Genomic DNA, 18,037 nt, shown 5'->3' with positions numbered 1-18,037 from the left:
TTTCTGAAGGAAAAGTTGAGCAGGCATTATCATTTCTTTTGTTGGAAAAGAGGGCTCTGTGATGTTCTTGGTCAGGTGAGCGAAGCGCAAATAGGCTGCGCGCTTTATTTGGGGGAGTGAGAAATTAAGGGGGTGGTAGAGCATCTTTTAAATGTTTGCCTTTGATGATTGAGGCGGATTTTCTGATAAGCAACAGTACTTTAGTGGAGCTCGTTCCTGTAATATAAATGTATAATTACTACTACTTTATAAAACATCAATAAACAAAATATAATGCTATAACAAATAAACAATACCTGTTGCCTCCAGATGGAAGCTGCTATATGCGTCCTGAAACTGATCAGGACGGACTCATCCTCTGGACCTCCTGGACATGGTCCAACGGACTCATCGTCTTCGCCCCTAGCGGGCATATCATCATGCTCTGACTCAGGAGAGTCCGATGGCATATGAGCAGGCTCGGGAGAAGCAATCCTAGCACGACGTCTCCTAGCTGACGCCGTAGGTCTAACTCTGGCGGGACGGGGATCCATGTCTGAAAATATAGAAATTCAATGTTAGGCTATATCAAAGAAAATAATTCAATTGCATACATAAATGTTCGGCACAAAATTCAGCACGGCACGCGATTTGGCACCAGAAGCCTTCTGTTCGGCTGCACAGTGCCGAACAGAAGGATTCTGTTCGGCTGCACAGAGCCGGACAGAACCCTTCTGTTCGGCACTGTGCAGCCGAACAGAAGGCTTCTGTTCGCCACTGTGCAGCCGAACAGAAGGCTTCTGTTCGCCACTGTGCAGCCGAACAGAAGGCTTCTGTTCGGTTGAGGGTTGCCGAACAGAAGGCTTCTGTTCGGCACTGTTCAGCCGAACAGAAGGGTTCTGTTCGGCGATCCAGTGCCGAACGGAGCACTGGAGGCGGGGGGGGGGGGGGTGGGGGGAGCTACCTCGAGGTGGTCGTGGAGGCGCCGGCGAGGTGCTCGTTGCTCGGGAGATGGCCGGGGAGGTGGTTCCGGGAGAAGCCGGCGAGGTGGTCGGAGATCGGGAGAATGCCGGCGACGAGAGGGAGAAGGGGGAACGGGGGGGTTTTGGGCGTTGGCGAGGTGCAATGCACCGACCGGCGACGAGAGGGAAAAGGGGGAGACGGAGGGGGTTTGGCCGCCGGCGAGGTGCTTGAGGCGAGGTTTTTTGGGCGGAAGGGAGAAGCCGGCGGGTGTTTTGGAGGGGAAGAGCGGGGTGGGGGGGGTTTGGGGGGTGTAGAGAGCAATTTAGGTGAGGGGGTGGGGAGGGTGGGGGGTAATTTAGGAATTTTTAATTTTTTAGGGGGGTCCTTAGCAAATGGGGGGGTGTAGAGAGTATTTATTTTTTTTTAATTTTTGGGGGGTGTCCTGAGCAATAGGGGGGTGTATATAGAACCACCCGCCTCTAAAACGGGGGGTTCTATATACACCCCCCTATTGCTAAGGACACCCCCCAAAAACCAAAAAAAAATACCCAAACTAACCTTTAGTGTAATTACCATATTGCCCTTAAAATTTTCTCAGTACACCCCCCTTCCTCCTCCTCCGTTTCGTTTTGAAAAGAAAAAAAAAAACACCCCTCAAACCCCCCTTAAACCCCTCGATCCATTTACATCGTTTAGGCGATCTTTGAAGGAGATTTAAGCCCCATTCGAAGCATGGACAAGCAACTAGTGATTTGGGACGAAGAATCGGCCGCAAAGGTACGTGTTCCACCTTGTTTCGAAATTTTTTTTTTTTTCACGGTTCGTGCTCCGTTCGGCACTGGATCGCCGAACAAAAGGCTTCTGTTCGGCTGAACAGTGCCGAACAGAAGCCTTCTGTTCGGCAACCCTCAACCGAACTCTTCTGTTCGGCTGCACAGTGCCGAATAGAAGGCTTCTGTCCGGCACTGTGCAGCCGAACAGAAGGGTTTGTCCGGCTCTGTGCAGCCGAACAGAATGCCGGCGACGAGAGGGAGAAGGGGGAACGGGGGGGTTTTGGGCGTTGGCGAGGTGCTTTGGGCGGAACAGTTCAAAGGGAGACGGAGGGGGTTTGGCCGCCGGCGAGGTGCTTGAGGCGAGGTTTTTTGGGCGGAAGGGAGAAGCCGGCGGGTGTTTTGGAGGGGAAGAGCGGGGTGGGGGGGGGTTTGGGGGGTGTAGAGAGCAATTTAGGTGAGGGGGTGGGGAGGGTGGGGGGTAATTTAGAAATTTTTAATTTTTTAGGGGTGTCCTTAGCAAATGGGGGGGTGTAGAGAGTATTTAATTTTTTTTTAATTTTTGGGGGGTGTCCTGAGCAATAGGGGGGGTGTATATAGAACCAACCCTCTAAAACTCTCAACTCCCATGTCCCCTCTCCAATTGGCGCTCCGTGGTCGCCCTTATTTACCCAAATGCCACCAAGATCCCCTCCCTCCTGGAAACCGGCGAGTTAGATAGCGGAGTTATCCTGCAAGTGTTCGCATGTTACATTCTATGCGTGTATGAGTTGAACGGCAGATCTTAGGTTCTCGTTGATAAATAGGAATAAGGTCTGGAATAAGTTTTATTCTTTTCAAAGAGGCCTGAAAAGAAGGAATAAGTGACCAGTTCCAGCCAGACTTTCTTATCTTCGATACAATTCAAGAGAAGATTTCCTTTTATTCGCTTTTTATTTTATTATATTGTATAAATAAAGAAGAATTATTCTGGAATTGGGCTACTACTAAAAATAACATTAGATAGGAAATGGAGGAATAATAAGCAATAAATCTATTTTATTATCAAAATAATAATGAGCTGGCAAAATAATTGAAAATATTGCCATATTGCTTGGTGGAATAAAAGCGAGAAAAATGTTCTTTTAGGAAGCTAAGAAACACCTGACACCTTTTCTTTAAAAAAAAAAATCAGGTATGAAGCACCGAAGTTTGATGGGATACTAAACAATAAATAATGGGTGGCGTTTGGTGATCCAAATAAGATTACCAAAGTAACCTTAGATCACTGATGATCCTTATCTTAAAATAATTTAATTTTTAATAATTTAATATTACCATATTTGGTATGCTATGTTCTAGTGATTAATGATTCAAAAGTATCTATGAGAAACATGTTTGGCATTCTATAAGAATCCAAAATTACTTACCATATAATACCAAAACTACTCTTAATATATTCTATAAAAATATATTTATTAATCATATAAAATATATTATAATAAAATATCAAATATATTTGTCCATATATTAATTATTAATACATTTTATAAAAATATATTTATTAGTCCTATAAATTATTAATCCTATAAATATATATTAATTGTTATTATAGAATCAATATTTTATTTGTACACAAAATATATTATTTTTAATACTAATAATTATTTTGATTAAAAAATAAGGCAAATAGAAGTAATATATTAAATACTTTCATTATAAAAATATAAAATATAATAATATATTTTCTACTATAATTTAAAATTATTATTGAATAATAACATGACAATAATATGATTAATAATATATAATATTATAATAAATATCATAATTATAAAATATATAATATTAATATAATATTATATATATGTATATATAATATTGACATAATATGTTAACAGTATATTGATATATCAATTTTTTCGCTAGACTGGAGGGCATTTTTGTCCTCAACTTTTAGCCCAAGATCACTGCCCTAAGATGAGTTTGGATTCCTAATGTCAATGATAAGTATTCTATCACTAGGCTAGGCGGTGATTTGAGGAGTGAAGGTGATTTGAGATCACTACCATGTAGAATCTCCGCGATGCAAGAAAACGCGATGATCTCATTATCTCCACCCATATTATCTTTGATCTTGGCATGATCACCCCATACTAATGCCTCCATAGGTTATCGCTTCATGTACTTCAGTTTATTCTGCCACATAAAGAACCTTGCAATTATTTCAGCAGAAGGAATGCTATTTTCTAATGTATGCATAGAATTTAGATATAGGAATTTTTTTCCAGAGTAAGTAGTTGCACTGCCATATTGAAGTTACGCGCCTGCAGCTTTAATTTTTGTACAGAAATTGGGCAGCAACCTTATGTAGTAGGGGTAGTAATTTATGATCCAATCCTTTAATATGAACAATTTGCTCTAAGTAGGTTCGAATTTGATATAAATAGATTTAGATCATGAACAGATCAATATATTTAGACTTGTTTATTAAGTTGGTTGGGCTCAAGTTTGGATCCTTGGTTCGTTTAACCTGTTTGACTCATTTAATAATTAGGTCAGGTTGTGATCCAACTCATTAAGACCTGTTTAATCTATTTAAAACCTGCTTAACATGATCCGCTTAACTTATTTAACACATTTAAATCCATTTAATTCATTAAAATTTATTTAGCCCATTTAACCTAACTTATCATGTTTAATAAATATGTCATGTGGGTCGGATCGGATTGCTTATTTACTAAATAGGTTGGGTTCAAACTTGAATTTTTGACCAACTTAATAAATAGCCAGGTTTAGGTTGATGAATTTTTTATCCGGCCCAGGGTAAAGGAGTGCCTGCTAGATGTAATGAGAAATTATACGCTACACAACCTGCGCCATATAGGGGTGCACTCATCTCAAATTGCTTCCATCTCACTTTATCTTGGTTTGTTCTTGTGGTGCACTGCTAACATGATACATATGATATAGCATTTAATTTCTCAAATATATCTTCTTTTTTTATCAAAATATTAAAGAAAATATAAAAATAAACAAATTTATGCTTTCACTCTTGTTGGGATGTGTTGCTGGAAATTGGACCCGGGGGCCACCGCGAAGCCGGGGAAGGAGGAGCTCCGCTGCTGCAGGGGGCGGACGGCGGTGCGCCGGCTGGCTGCGTCCTCCGCCGGGGGGCGTGGGAGCGTCCGAAGAGGGGTGGTGCGTCCAGTCCTGTCCTGTCCTGCAAAAAAGCCGGTGGCCGGGCTCCCCGGCGCCGGCCCTCCGATGCCTAAGTCAGAGGGGGCAAGTATGTGGAGAGAGCAGGGAAGAGAGTATGTGGAGAAGACAGGGAGAGCTTCGGGTTTTTCCTCCCGTTTTTTGGTCCCCCTTTCCTCTTCCCCCCAGGTTCCCTTTTATAGGAGGATTTGGTTACCTGGGAGGTGACATGAGGTTTGTCCTGTTATGTGATAATTGGGCACGATTTGGCCCATTAATGGCGTGGTGGAAAATAAGGCCGAATCAGACCGGAACCAGGGAGTTGTCACGGTCGACCGGACCTGTTGGAGTGGTTGAACCGCCGGCCGTAGCGGGCCTGGGGTCTGTGGATGGTAAGTGCATTTATTACCGAATGAACCGGCGGTCAGGTAGAGCCATGCGCTCTGATGGTTCAGTGATCCGAAGATCGTCTTGGGCCGTGTTCATTAAATGACTGAGTGCATCGGAAACTTGAGAGAGTCTCGTGCATTAATGGCAGGTCGTGCCGAATACCTGCGAAGATCTTATGCCTTGATGGCTTGGAGATAGTGGCAGGTCGCAAGCCGTAGGAGTTGTCAGTCCCTTGGACTTTAGGCGGAGGTTAAACATTTGGTTAAGGCATCGGCTCGGCAAGAGTGCCGAGCCGAGCTGGTCGCCCAATGGGGCGCCCTGTGGCGGGGTTGCTTCAAGTACTCTTGGTCGGCGCCCTTTAGGCGAGCACCTTCTAGCAGAGCGCCTTGGCGCTGTCTTTGGTCGGCACTTTCTAACCGAGCAGCTTTGGGTGGGGCACCTCTTGGCGCGCGCTCTGGTCGACGCCCTCTAGTCGAGTGCCTTCCTGGTCGGCATCCTTTGGCCGAGCAGCTTTCCGGTCGGCGCTCTTCGGCCGAGTGGCTTTCCAGTCGGCACTTCTTGGCCGAGCAGCTTTTCGGTCGGCGCTCTTCGGCCGAGCGCCTCTGTGGATATATGACTTAGGGTTTTTCCCCTAACAGGATGAGTGAGGAAGTGTGCATTAAGTTGTTTGCGGTGGCAATCATCTGTAAGTGCATATACTTGACACATATTGCATCAAGGTGGTCTAGATATTATTCATACTTAGATTGCAAGCATGTAGCTTGTGTATGGTATCACTAGCTTGCATTTCATTATAGAACAATATTTATTGCATCTTAGAAATATGACTAACAACAAAGTTTTCAAAGATTTTATGCCAAAATACTTCTTGTGAGAAGCAAAGAATTCTGGTTTGAATCTTGCTGGACAAGAGAGATGTAAGAATTTGGGTGATTGGACATGAATCCACTTGGGTGGCCTAGACTTAGTAGAGTTTGATCTGGCTACGGCAGGTTTGTTTGGTTGAGAAATGCATGCCTTCTAAACCCGGCCATGCCACTAAATATTACATTAATTAGGTTTCTTATCATGGCCATCGCCTACAAATGCATTTGTACTATGATGCCTAACAAATCAACATGTTGAAATATTTTTCGGGATTCGATTAATCGGTTGCAGGTTAGGTTGGCATCTGACCGAACTAACTTACCCAATCCTTCAATTCATGTCAAAAATTTCTTGCGAACAACAAATGAATTTAAGCTTTGATCTTATTAGAGACACAAGATAAAAGTGGTCTAGGCTTGATAGGACTTTGTTAGTCGTGGTTTGATGAAAGTAAAACATGTTTACTTGTTAGAGGAGAGATATGGAAGACCCATGCAAGCATGTGTTTAGTCCCACATCAGTTCTTTGCTGGTGTTCAACATCGGGCCCAGAGAGGGTGAGGTGGTTGGCGGCAGAGTTCCTGTAAGGACCCGTACGAACGTGTGTTTAGTCTCAAATCGGTTATTTATTGGATAGATCTTATGTACTTATACAGGATCAAGAAATCCAAATAATATCTTCTGGCTCGCCATTTTGGGGTCGAGGTTTAAATAGGAAGAGTATGTGCAGACCCATGCAAATGTATGTTTAGTTCCACATCAGTTATTTGTTCGAAAAAATTCACAACATCGGTCACGACATTAACATGCTACAACGGGTTACTAGTAGATAAATCAAGATCATCCAAATTAGATCGAATGAAAGATGAAAAAGGACTAAATAGCTCTTTGGAGTACCGTAGAAAAATCCTATTAGGTCATATAGACTTGTCATGAGGCACACTTGCAACTTTGTGACGGTTCCAATAATGAATCAACATATTTTTTCGCTCTCAAGTTGATGCTAACCTGTACAAGGGTGCATAGAAACATATTTTAAAGACAAAGACCCTTCCTTCCAAAGACTTTCAAAAAAAAGAAAATTCTTTCCTTCCAAGCAAAATAACAGCAAAACAAAAGGACAACTGCATTCATGTTACAGCGTTGTTTAGAGGCCTTCCAAAATGATAACATGAGTTGTACCAACAAAAAAAATGTTGACAACATGAGTCTCAATTTATTTGTTCTGAAACATGAAGTAGGCCAAATGAGTGACATTTACATCCATGATTACAAAAGTGAGGAGAAATATATCCACTCCCCATGATGTGATGCAGCTAGCCTTATGATTTTTGTTAGAAGCTAGTTGTCACTCGACAAAGTTCATGGACTCAGTTGTCACACATTCAAGCATTTGGACATGGCACCAAGTCTAGCAGAAAAATATTATGGTGTAAACATTTTGTTTTCTCCTCCTCATCGAACTATTAAAGGTGCGGCCTCACGCGTGTGGAATAAGGCACTTTCACTCTTGAAATATAGATGACCATAGCCATCGACCCTTTAGAAGAAGAAATTATTCTTTACTCTGTATGCATCATATGGCCGTGCACACCACCAAGCACTGAGGCATATTACTGTAGGTTCCATTCATCATGTGCTTGTCTTAGTAATTGGCTTACACAAATGCACCTCGGTGATTGGTAGTGGGCACGACCATGCTAGTGCATGCAGTGTAGGCTATAGTTTTTTTCTTTTTGATGTGTGGAGAGTGGCACGAATAAAACGGGGTATTTGTCGTGCTTCTCACATATGAATAGGGTACAATCAACAGTATAGTTTCTTTCAAGCAAAGATCTTACCAAACCAACAGTCAGGATTTAGTTGCCAAGTCGCTTTTGATCTCGAGCTCCTGTTGCCATACTCATCTTTGGATGTCATCCATCATTATATTCCTTATCCCCATGATTATTAGCAATATAATTATCAAGGAAGCTTCCACATGATACAATGTCATAGTAGCCTTTTCTTAACAGGAAACTAATAATGACAACCAAATAATGTTCTTTCTTTAGGTGGAGATCACATCACCATGGGTTCACTTTCCTTCTTTCCTCTCTTTTTTTGTCTGGCAATCTAGTTTGGATGAAGTATCTAGGAATGTGGGGAGATCTATGAGACCTAGAGTCAAGCGTCATTTGGTTTTGGTTTCTACCAAATCCACCAGGAATTCAAACCTATTGATGAACATGGATCCTTACCTAATTATCGAACTTTATATCCAACCTAACTCCGGCCTTCTGAGTTGGATCTGCTCCAATACAATTTGTTAAGTAAATTGGTTCTATCTAGGTTTAAACATTAGATTGAACCTAGTTTGGTTGGATCCTTGCAAACTAGATGTGTCTAGGTGGATGGCCAAATGTAGCTTTAATCAAGAAGATGACATGATTGGACCTAGGTTAAGGTTTTTTTAAAAGGTAGGTGGTAGGGAAAATAATTGGTGGCATGGTGGTCTTTTTCGTGGGATGGCACAGTTGTTAAGGAGAAAGTAGGGGAAGATTTATGATTAGTTTGGCCAAAAACAAGAACATATGCAGTGGGTAATCATATGTCATGACTATGTGAGGAGGAAGGGGTAGAAAGAGAGGTGGGTGTCATGAGTAGTTCTCCTGTTTACATGAGCCCTACCTTCCATCCACTTTTGAGCTGTTAAACATCTTGATTTTGGAATGGGAATACTTGATGGTTGTGGCAAGACCGGTCCGCTTGGTTTGGTTGGATGCTTGGGTTTAATCTTGTCTGGTCCGGTTCCTTACAGTTTAGTCCTTTCCGGAACAAATTAAGTTGGTTCATGTTGAGTTGGAGTTATTTGTCGAGGTTGTAAATGGATGCATGGTGAGAGCCAAGGTTCCTATTTGGCATCTTTAATTTTGACATCCATAGTCAGATAGTTGTTATGCACGAATCCTCTGCGGTGCATGGATTGCTTTGCAGAGTGCTTGCAATGCTTGATAGCTACCATTAAGAGATGGACGGCTATTGAACAAAGCAGTCTTACATGCCATACATAGTACATCGATGCTGATCTTGGGATCAGAAAGAAAGGCTTGTTCTACGCTTTAAAAACGGAGCTTCACGGCGATCCTTGAATTGGGAGGAAGAGAACCAGCACCTATCAGAGATTTCGCCCTGCTACAGCGTGGTGGGAAGATGGAGTCAGTCTCAAAGGAAGGCCGCATGTTTGTAGGAACATCACAATTATACGAAATCTCAGAGTTGTTTTGAGTTAGATACTATATCTCGTCCCTCAGATCAATGAATTACAAGCTATCTTGATCGGTCAGAGAAGGAAAGGAAGGAGATCTTCTAATGGTGGCCATCAAATACTGCACAACATTCTGTGGTGCAAACAACGTAGAGTAGAGGTTTCATATATTAGTTTGGAGGCATGGCTAACTCCTGCTCCGGAGGTGAAAGACTTAGGCTGGATTCTAGTTACAGGTGGAAGGACTTCCTGATGATCTTGAGTCATTAAACCAACTAAGGGCTCGTTTGGTTCGCGGAAAAAGAAGGGAGAAAAGTGTGGTCAACGGGAAAGTAATAAGATGCCTTTTGTTTGGTTGGAATTTTCAAAGGAAAGAGATGGAAAAGTTGTATTCCCATGGAAATATGATTCTCACATTTCATAGGAAAGTTACTTTCTGATGAGGCAGGAAGCACTCCATCTTTATTTTTTTCCAAAAAGGCCCTTCAGTATTAAAAAGGCATTAAAAACCTAACTTTTATTAAGGGTATAATGGGAATTACACATAACTTTTTCAGAAAAATGGATGGTCAACCAAACATAAGCACTCTAAAAATCTATTATTTTCCCATGTTAAACCAAACATGCCAAAAGTACATTTTCAGGAATTCTCTTTCCAAGAATCTTCTTCCCAGAAATCATATTCCTAGGGGAAAAATGCTTCCCGCGAACCAAACGAGCCCTAAGAAAATGGGCTGGATTCTAGTGATAGCTAGGCTGGATTCTGTGCTTTTCTGCAGACAGATGTCAAATATTTGGGCTTCAATCCTTTCTTTTTCTTAAATGTAAGGCATAGAATGGGGAAAGAAGCCTGTAAATGTACAAAACCCATTGGTCAGATGCAATGCATATTGGCTTTTAATCATTTCCTTTTTTTTTAAATGTAGAGCACAGAATGGAGAAATAAATCTGTAAATGATACAAAATGCATTAATCGGATGTAATTAACTTGCTTTTTTTTGTTTTTGGTTGCATGAACTAATATAAATGTGTCATTCAAGCAATTAATCTGTCGTCAAATATGCCATTTAATTGTTGAGAATTTTGATTGTTGAGTGTGTATGTAATAGCACAGCCTGAACAAACTAGCGCACACAGTATTTCATGAACCGGAAATCAGGACTGTGGGTTGTTATGCTTCAAAAGGACAGCCATTATATAACTCCCAGTGATTTTTAGAATGAGATTTCTGAGTTATCCAATTATATTATTGGGAAAACATGAACAGATACATGTTCATTTGGGTTTTATGTAGACAGATGTCAAGTGTTTGGTTTTAATCATTTCTTTTTCTTAAATGTAAAGCATAGAATGGAGAAAAAAGCCTGTAAATGAAACAAAATGCGTTGAACAGAAGTAATTAACATGCTTCCTTTTGTTTTTGGTTGCACGAACTCATATAAATGTGTCATTCAACCAATTAATTTGTCATCAAATGTGACATTTAATTGTTCCCACTGTTGTGTGTAAATCTGACAGCACAGCCTGTACAAATAGCGCATACAGTATTTGATGAACAGGAAAGAAAAACAGTGGGTTGTTGTGAATTGTGATTCAAAGAAACATCCTTATATAATAATTTCTTTCCAAAAAGTATTTTTTGCATCATTGTAAATACAAGAACCCAAGAAAGAAAAAGAAGAGAAGGAAAAGGAACGATTCCTTTGACCTTGCCCGTAGGATAAAAACAGTACAATCACATGATTCAAAAGGCAGCCATTATATAATAATTTCTTTCCACAAATATTTTTTGCATGATAGTAATTACAATCACATGAGTCAAGGGCTCTATTTAGGTTCAAATGATTTAGATATATCAATCATTATGCGATGATTAACCTACATGCACATATCGGCATGTAATAAGGGATGGCACTCACCCATGCCATCAGTGACCCCCTGGATCCAACCGTTTATCGTGGCCAAATCGCCCACGTACTCGTTGGGTGTGACCCGGACTAGCCCACGCCGTCCGTAGCTCCGTCCTCGATATTAGCATGATTTTTTAAGAAAGTTTACAAATATATGGACAAAAAAAATACTGAAAGTAAGGAAAGAAGGAAAAAGGGAAAGAAAAATGATAAGGATCAAAACTGGATGATTCGGCAGACCTTGCCTATAAATGTCTTGATTTGTGGTCTCACTCAACCCATCCAATTCCTGAAGCATATGAGAAATGGCAACAGGTGTTGTGTTTTCTGTTGTGGTGACCTTGACACTGTCTCTTGGCAATGCTTTTGGCATTAGAGGGGGACTAGAAACTATTGAAAGCGTCTTCAGCACAATCCTCCACCTAGTTCCAAGTGGCCCAAACCAAGAACAATCACCAGATAGTCCGCCTACATTAATGGACTTGCAAACCAATCATGGTTTCAAGATGGAAGATGGTTTTGGCAGAAACTTACGCGACGTTCCAAGTGGCCCAAACCAAGAACAATCACCAGATGGTCCGCCTACGTTCAAGGACTTGCAAACCAATCATGGTTTCGAAATGGAAGGTGGTTTTGGTAGAAACTTACGTCTCATTCCAACTGTCCCAAACCAACAACAATCACCAAATAGTCCGTCTATGTTTATGGATTTGCAAAGCAATCATGGTTTCAAGATGAAAGATGGTTTTGGTAGAAACTTACGCCGCGTTCCAACTGGCCCAAACCAACAACAATCACCAGATAGTTCGCCTCCGTTCAAGGACTTGCAAAGCAATCATGGTTTCGAGATGGAAGGTGGTTTTGGTAGAAATTTATGTCTCATTCCAACTGGCCCAAACTAACAACAATCACCAGATAGTCCACCTATGTTCAAGAACTTGCAAACCTATCATGGTTTCGAGATGGAAGGTGGTTTTGGTAGAAACTTACGTCTCGTTCCAACTGGCCCAAACCAACAATAATCACTAGATAGTCTGCCTACGTTCATGGAGTTGCAGAGCTTGACGAATATAAAAGCAACTTAAGGATAAAATAGTTGAGCTTCCTGAGAAGCCAACATCCTTAAAGCTTGCATATGCTCAACATCAAATTTTGAAAATGCGGCTAGCTAATAAATACCTAGTGCTTTGTTGTTGTTATTTACTTGGCTTCACATATCTGGTTTCTCATGTAACTGTAGTCTTATCAAAAGTTTAATAAATTAATCAAACATTACCTTTTTCCAGTAATAATAGCTTTCTTTTTTTTAATATATGACTTGTTTGATCATTACTCTATTTGCTCTTCATCTAGTTGTTGGCAGCATAGAGCAAATAATACTAACAAAACAAGCAAAGAGGAAGTTTTCCGATAATGGGAGAATAGATTTGGAAGAAGGCTGATATATGATCTTTATGCATGCCTCGCCAGTGTTATTATAGCCAAATAAAGCCAAATTCACTTCTCTGATCTTAGTTTTCCTAGAAGGTAGCAAAGGAGGTAAAACAACATGTTAATAAATAATAAATTTAGCGATGTTACAATAGGGGAAGGCCCCTCAATGTTTCTCAAATTTTGTGGATAAAGTAAAAGTGAGAGAGAGGAGATTTTGACAATGTTTATTAGTTGTTGCTAGTTCTACACACATATACTCATTATGGTTGGGATCTTGTAAGCTATGGTCTGGATCATACAATTCATATCAAAAGGAGCCAACCCGGTCGAGATCGATATTTTGGTTCACGATCAAGATTGACGTTTTGCAAGAATAATTTCATAATTAAATGCACATTATTATTACTAATATTTAGAAGTTGTAATTTTTCTCGAGAAATTAATAGTAGTCAGGACAAAAACTTATAAGAATGCTATGTAACTATTGCCTATGAACCAAAGAGCAAACTCATCATTGATATTGGTGCAAATTTGAATGAGATTTTTATGGCTGATATTAGGTTAAGCCGGTCAAAAATTAAAAGTCAAGGTATTTAGAAGAGGAGCCACTACAAAGTCTAATGAGGCTTTATATATATTGTGGAAAACTAAGTTTGTAAGTAGGGAGCAGAACCTAGTTTTGATATTATTCATGGTCAGATTGACGGAATCCATCAAAATAGACAACGGATCGATGGAAAACCTTTATTTAAAGAAAATATTTTTTCTCAAACTTTAGCTGATCTTTTCTTTCTTCAATTTGCTACCTAAAAAGAGTGCTTTTAATGAATGAAGGCCTAAAGCCTGTAAAAAGAATTTAACATTTTGCCATCTTAGGATGGAAACTTCCTATTAAACACTAGGGCCTTCCAATTTCATCTCGTTGATTTAATGAAATTGATTTAATACTTGATTGACCAGCTAAAATATTTATTTTGATGGGTTTTTTTTTAATATTAGAAATTCAAACTAATCGTATCTATCAAAAACTATCAAATAAAATGTTTAGATCCGAAGATTAGAAACATTGAAATTTAATATTCTTCTGCTGCACTACAAACTACTATTCTAATAATTGGTTTCATTCTGTCATTTGAATTGTGGTTTGCTAGTGTAAAAGATTAAGCATTTCAAAGATGGTAAAACTTAAGGACTGAGATAAAACAAGAATTAAGAGGACGTCTTAATTGCATGGAAACTGTATATCAATGTTTGCCATAATCAGACCAAGTCAACATTTGTCATTGTTAGAGCAGTATTAAAACGATCAATACTGATTCTATATCCAGCCTTATTTTTAGATTGATTTTCACCAATTCTTGATTCTTTGGGACAACATTGTTGAAGGCCAAAGACCAATTGAAATGTATTTCATTTTGCAATTCAGATGTCTTTCACAATAGCAATTGTTTGTCAAGCACTAGTTTTTTATATTCTCCGCATCTAGAAGGATTTACAAAGATGGTTGCTTATATCAATTTAAAATTTCTAGTATACTCTTTGATTATCAGCACCATAGCTTTCAAAATCTGTTAGTCTTTTACATAGAAAATACTTGCATACATGGCTTGAGCTTGCATGCATAGGATTTTTGTTGCTTGAATCGGCTAGGCCATCAACAATAACATGTCAAGCCTGTGCCATGAATGTATTTGGAGTAGCTGGTGTTTTCATCCTATAGAGAGAGAAAAGCAATTTTTGTTAAAACAATTTCACTAATTTGAATAAAACATATTTTTTCTATTGCGGTCCAGGAATTTGCAAATTAGAAAGCTCCAAAATATCCCTAAATCTAGAAATGATATCATCTGTAAATGTCTTCCAATGTATTTCTAATAATTTACATGGATCGACTACCTTGTAGGAGATAACAAAGCAACAAAATGCTACCTAAGTTCAGATGTTGTCGCCTAATGTGAAGCTTTAGCCAATGCATTTTGTCATTCCTTATCATCGCGCAACGAACCATGTGCATTACACGCATATTGGAATGTAAGACAAATAATACCATCGATAGTTTTGATTTTGTCATAACTTCTGGGTCCTTTCACCATATTTAGAAGTATTCTCAAATAATACAGTTCATCCGAACTAGGATGAACATAAACAATTTTGCCTATCTGATTTTCATGTTTTCTTCTAGCCCAAATTTTGTCTCTAGGATTCCATACCCACCTGCTGAATTACCTTTTTTACATGACAATAGAATTCAATATTAATAAACATGATAAATGATCCAAGAGGATCATATCAATAAACCAAGCATTTATTTCCAAGAAAAGAAAATTTTCTTTTCTTGGAAATAATAACTTTATTAATAATTTTCTTCTCTCCAAATTTTCTTTTTTGAAAATTTTCTTTTCTCCAAATTTATTAATGCATCTGTCCTTAGACTCCTAGATCTATGGTTCTATTATTGTATCCTTAAATTTTTGTCTAGTGGGAGCTAGTGGGAGCCCCTAGGAGTCCCCTTTATTCTTGATTACAGATCAAAACCCCTTCCATCCTCCACTAGGACTCACAGAAATAAGGTCAACATTGATGCTGATGGGTCCTTGTGTCATCCCTAAGTAAGTGCTATCTGCAAAAATACTAGAATGTATAATTAGCTTATGATAAAGAAAATTTTCCATACTAAGTAAAGTGAACTCAAAAAAATAAATAAATAAAGCGAACTCTGTAATAAATACATAAATAGTTTACGTGTTTAATGTAATATATAGGTTAGAGGCTAGGTATTTGAATATCCTAAAATATCTACAATTTTCTTCAATCGACTCGGACCATGTCAGAGATTCTTGATGTACATATGCCATATTAACCGGTATTTTCAAAATTGATGTCAAGCACATTCGCTAGTACATTTTAAGTGAATTTCTACTTATAATAATTCCTCGTGCAACTAGATTATGTGACAACTAGTAGCTTTTCAGGACAATCTCACTTCCAACCTCTATGCAAATGAACAATAAAGAAATAAATCAAATGCAAAGAAAGCCTAAAGAATCACAAGTACATTTCAATGAATTTGCTAAATTTGTGCAAAGGCTGAATATTTAGTTTACTTCAATGGGAATAAAATGTCATAACCTTGCACTCCCTCTTTGATGAGATACCTTGTACCTACATAGATGAAGCCATTTCAATTTAGGTGTGAATAAAAATATCTAAGAGTTGTTATAAGATAGCTACTTTCTGAGCTTTTTCAAAGTGGCAGTTAAAATTTGAAGGTCACAATATCTAAGAAGGTAAAATTCTGTTGCCTACTCTCTAACATGATCCTTACAGCTGAAAATCCAAAAAGAGGAAATGGATGAACTCACAGCTGAAGAAACCATGACATTTGGTCATATTACCCTTCCACGGCTAACAAACACATCATTCTTAGTATTTTATAGGCCATTTCTTTACTGTGAGCAGAAATTGCTAATGGTGAATGGTGTTCAACGTGCTTCTTCCTGGAAGATACAAGCTTTATGTTCACAGGATGTTTTCAGTTAGTATAAATGCCAGGGCATACATGTTTTTGTACATTCCAAGGAGGCATCAAGAGCAATAGGGAGTCTTATTTGGTAACTGGCTATTACTGTATTTTAAGGAGCAAAATCCAGTGGGAAACTTATCTAAAAGATTAGTAGAAACCAACCTTCTATAAGATTCTTTAAAATAATTGTACCACAGAAGATATCTTAATGTTCATGTACTCTTGAACATTAAAGGAAAAATTGCAACTGAAATCATCTGTTCAGTCAACTATAATTGTTCGATTATCCTTGGGTATCTAAATTTTGTTCTCATTTTGTTAAAGTCCAATGCAGGGCATAGCATCTCACACATCATGCCCTACAAAATTTAGTTATACTATTTTTGGGATAATTACAGATTATCCGCCTGTGGTAAGGACTGATTTTACTAAATCCACCTATGGTTCAAAAAGTAGAGATTAGGTTCGTCGGCTTCCATCATGCTTCATTACCCATATGTGGTTTGACGGGGCACGAATTTATCTTCAAAAACCAATTTTCTCTCATCTAGGGCTTATTTTCATATGATTCAATCGAAGTCTTCTTCTTCGCAGGCATGTGCAAGGCACCCTCTAAGCCGATGGGCCTAGGCCTCTTCAGGCCGGCCCATGGGCTCTAAAAAGGCCCAGTTATTACATAATGGGCAGCAGTTTTTAATCTTTCCTGGAATTGTTAACCAGTGAGGGTTCTACCCTTTCTTGTAGTGCGACTAGAAACTTGAGGTATTGACAACACAGAGACTAAATTTAGTGTTATGTATTCTGTTTTCTAACTTTCCTTTATTCACCTCTTTCCATTGGCTTCCAAGGCATAAGATCAAATAATATTCAAATAAAGATTACTGCCATTAGATCTGCAAGGTTGAAAAGGGATAGCTCCTCATTCCCATTTGGCACATATTTGTGTTTTCATTCTATACAAGCCTATGTAGTCAATGTGATTATTGATTATCACTGTTTGGCATATATTGAGTGGGATACATACATGCAATCTAGTAGCATGGCATATTACCCTATGTCTTGAATTGAATCCATTTAGATGAATTGCATGCAATCCATCCATGAATGAACTAACCTTTTCAGAAAATAACTAATCTAAAGTTAAAAATAATTATTGTTCCACCTAAGGGCTTGCAGGTGGATAACAATTGGAGAATTTGAGTATCTCACTCTATCTGGTCAAATTTTGTGCATCTCACCGTATTAAAATGTTTTCAAAGCATCTTACTATATCTAATTGAGTTTTGTTGTATCTCATGGCATGAAAATGGTTTACACTGTTCAGCATCTTGTGGGTACACCTTTTATGCGCATGAGAGGCAGGTTCCTGCAAATCTACAGGGGATCTTTTTTAATTTTAAAGTAAATCTAAAGAGAGATCCTGAGAGCCAGTTTAATCCTATAATTATACAGCTACCCTTGCAAAAGCCTACAATGTCTTGTTTCGTGGTCTCGCTCGACTCATCCAGTTTCCAAACCGCAAGAGAAATGGCTACAGAGGCAATGCTTTCTGTCATGGTGGCCTTGGCATCGTCTTTTCGCAGTGCTTTTGGCATAGGAGTTAGAAGCTCTAAATAGGCTCTGTTGGGGGGCGTCCTGCTCACTACAATGGAGCAATCCAATTTTAGCCAAATAAACCTCAGCACCAATTGAGCCGGGCCTCGGTCCGGCTAAGAGACAATCCGAGCTTGGACTTCGTCGAGGGCTCAGCCGACCTCAGATGGGTCTCTTCGTTGCTA

This window comes from Phoenix dactylifera, chromosome 7, assembly GCF_009389715.1.
Source record: "Phoenix dactylifera cultivar Barhee BC4 chromosome 7, palm_55x_up_171113_PBpolish2nd_filt_p, whole genome shotgun sequence".
Lineage (NCBI taxonomy): Eukaryota > Viridiplantae > Streptophyta > Magnoliopsida > Arecales > Arecaceae > Phoenix > Phoenix dactylifera.
Note: the sequence above shows the minus strand (reverse complement) of the source record.